The sequence below is a fragment of the Penaeus vannamei genome, chromosome 41 (genome assembly GCF_042767895.1).
Source record: "Penaeus vannamei isolate JL-2024 chromosome 41, ASM4276789v1, whole genome shotgun sequence".
In the NCBI taxonomy this organism is placed as follows: Eukaryota; Metazoa; Arthropoda; class Malacostraca; order Decapoda; family Penaeidae; genus Penaeus; species Penaeus vannamei.
This window is the reverse complement of record NC_091589.1, coordinates 24185723-24188222: the sequence shown is the minus strand read 5'-3', so window position 1 is coordinate 24188222 and position 2500 is coordinate 24185723.

Genomic DNA, 2500 nt, shown 5'->3' with positions numbered 1-2500 from the left:
AGGTCAAGGAACCCCAGGTCAGAGAAGACGAGCTGACCTTCGCCTTACCCAGTGGCAGTGGCTCTCGAAAAGTGGTTCGTGGGGCACCGTCGGTCGTGGCACTGTGATGGGGGGGGGGGGGGAGGGGGGGCGAGGAAACGTTTTTGGCGGCACTGGGGGTGTGGGGTGGGGGGGCGAGAAAACGTTTTTTGGCGGCACTGGGGGGGTGGGGGTGGGAGGGGGGGCGAGGAAAAACGTTTTTGGCGGCACTGGGGTGGGGTTGGGATGGGAGGGGGGGCGAGGAACGTTTTTGGCGGCACTGGGGGTGGGGTGGGAGGGGGGGCGAGAAAACGTTTTTGACGGCACTAGGGGGTGGGGTGGGAGGAGGGGGCGAGAAAACGTTTTTGGCGGCACTGGGGGTGGGGTGGGAGGGGGGCTAGAAAACGTTTTTGGCGGCACTGGGGGTGGGGTGGGGGTGGGGGAGAAAACGTTTTTGGCGGCACTGGATGGGGGTGGGGGGGGCGAGAAAACGTTTTTGGCGGCACTGCGGGGTGGGGGGGGAGGGGGGGGGGCGAGGAAAACGTTTTTGACGGCACTGGGGGGTGGGGTGGGAGGGGGGGCGAGGAAAACGTTTTTGGCGGCACTGCGGGGGTGGGGGGGGCGAGAAAACGTTTTTGGCTGCACTGTGATGGGGGTGGGGTGAGACGGGGGGCGAGGAAAACGTTTTGGGCGGCACTGGGGGGGGGGGGGCGAGGAAAACGTTTTTGGCGGCACTGGGGGGTGGGGTGGGGGGCGAGAAAACGGTTTTGGCGGCACTGGGGGTGGGTGTGGGGGGGCGAGAAAATGTTTTTGGCGGCACTGGGGGGGTGGGGGTGGGGTGGGGGGCGAGGAAAACGTTTTTGGCGGCACTGGGGGGCGGGGGTGGGGGGGAGGGGGGGCGAGAAAAACGTTTTTTGGCGGCACTGGGGGGGTGGGGGTGGGGGGCGAGAAAACGTTTTTGGCGGCACTGGGGGGTGGGGGTGGGGTGGGGGTGGGGGTAGGGGCGAGGAAAACGTTTTTGGCGGCACTGGGGGGGTGGGGGTGGGGGGGCGAGAAAACGTTTTTGGCGGCACTGGGGTGGGTGGGGTTGAGGTGGGGGGGCGAGAAAACGTTTTTGGCGGCACTGGGGGGGTGGGGGTGGGGGGGGCGAGGAAAACGTTTTTGGCGGCACTAGGGGGGAGGGGGGGTGGGGGGGGGCGAGAAAACGTTTTGGGCGGCACTGGGGGAGTGGGGTGGGGGGTGGGGGTGGGGGGGAACGTTTTTTGGCGGCACTGGGGGTGGGGTGGGAGTGGGGGTGGGGGGGAACGTTTTTGGCGGCACTGGGGGGGTGGGGTGGGAGGGGGGGGCGAGAAAACGTTTTGGGCGGCAATGGGGGTGGGGGTGGGGGGGCCAGAAAACGTTTTTGGCGGCACTGGGGTGGGGTGGGGTTGAGGTGGGGGGGCGAGCAAACGTTTTTGGCGGCTCTGGGGGTGGGGTGGGGGGGCGAGGAAAACGTTTTTGGCGGCACTGGGGAGGTTGGGGTGGGAGGGGGGGCGAGGAAAACGTTTTTGGCGGCTCTGGGGGTGGGGTGGGGGGTGGGTGTGGGGGGGAACGTTTTTTGCGGCACTGGGGGTGGGTGGGGGGTGGGGGTGGGGGGGAACGTTTTTGGCGGCACTGGGGGGGTGGGGTGGGAGGGGAACGTTTTTGGCGGCACTGGGGGGGTGGGGTGGGAGGGGGGGGGCGAGAAAACGTTTTGGCGGCACTGGGGGGGTGGGGTGGGAGGGGGGGGCGAGAAAACGTTTTTGGCGGCACTGGGGGGGTGGGGGTGGGGGGGAACGTTTTTGGCGGCACTGGGGGGGTGGGGTGGGAGGGGGGGCGAGGAAAACGTTTTTGGCGGCACTGGGGGTGGGGGTGGGGGTGGGGGGGAACGTTTTTTGGCGGCACTGGGGGGGGTGGGGTGGGGAGGGGGGGGCGAGAAAACGTTTTTGGCGGCACTGGGGGGGTGGGGGTGGGGGGGAACGTTTTTGGCGGCACTGGGGGGTGTGGGGTGGGAGGGGGGGGCGAGAAAACGTTTTTGGCGGCACTGGGGGGGTGGGGTGGGAGGGGGGGGGCGAGAAAACGTTTTTGGCGGCACTGGGGGGGTGGGGTGGGAGGGGGGGGCGAGAAAACGTTTTTGGCGGCACTGGGGGGGTGGGGGTGGTGGGGGGGAACGTTTTTGGCGGCACTGGGGGGGGTGGGGTGGGAGGGGGGGGAGAGAAAACGTTTTTGGCGGCACTGTGATGGGGGTGGGGGTGGGGGGGAACGTTTTTGGCTTCCGTTGCCATTCGGGAATTTATGATAATACGTTTGTTCTGTTTGGAATCCTTTTTTGTTTGTTTGTTTGTTTGTTTGTTTAGATATTCTGTATTGAGTGAGTTGATATAAACAAATTCCATTTTATTCTTTTTTTTTCTTTGCTTTGCTAAATTTTCAATAATGTAATACAACAAGAGCTAATTGTATA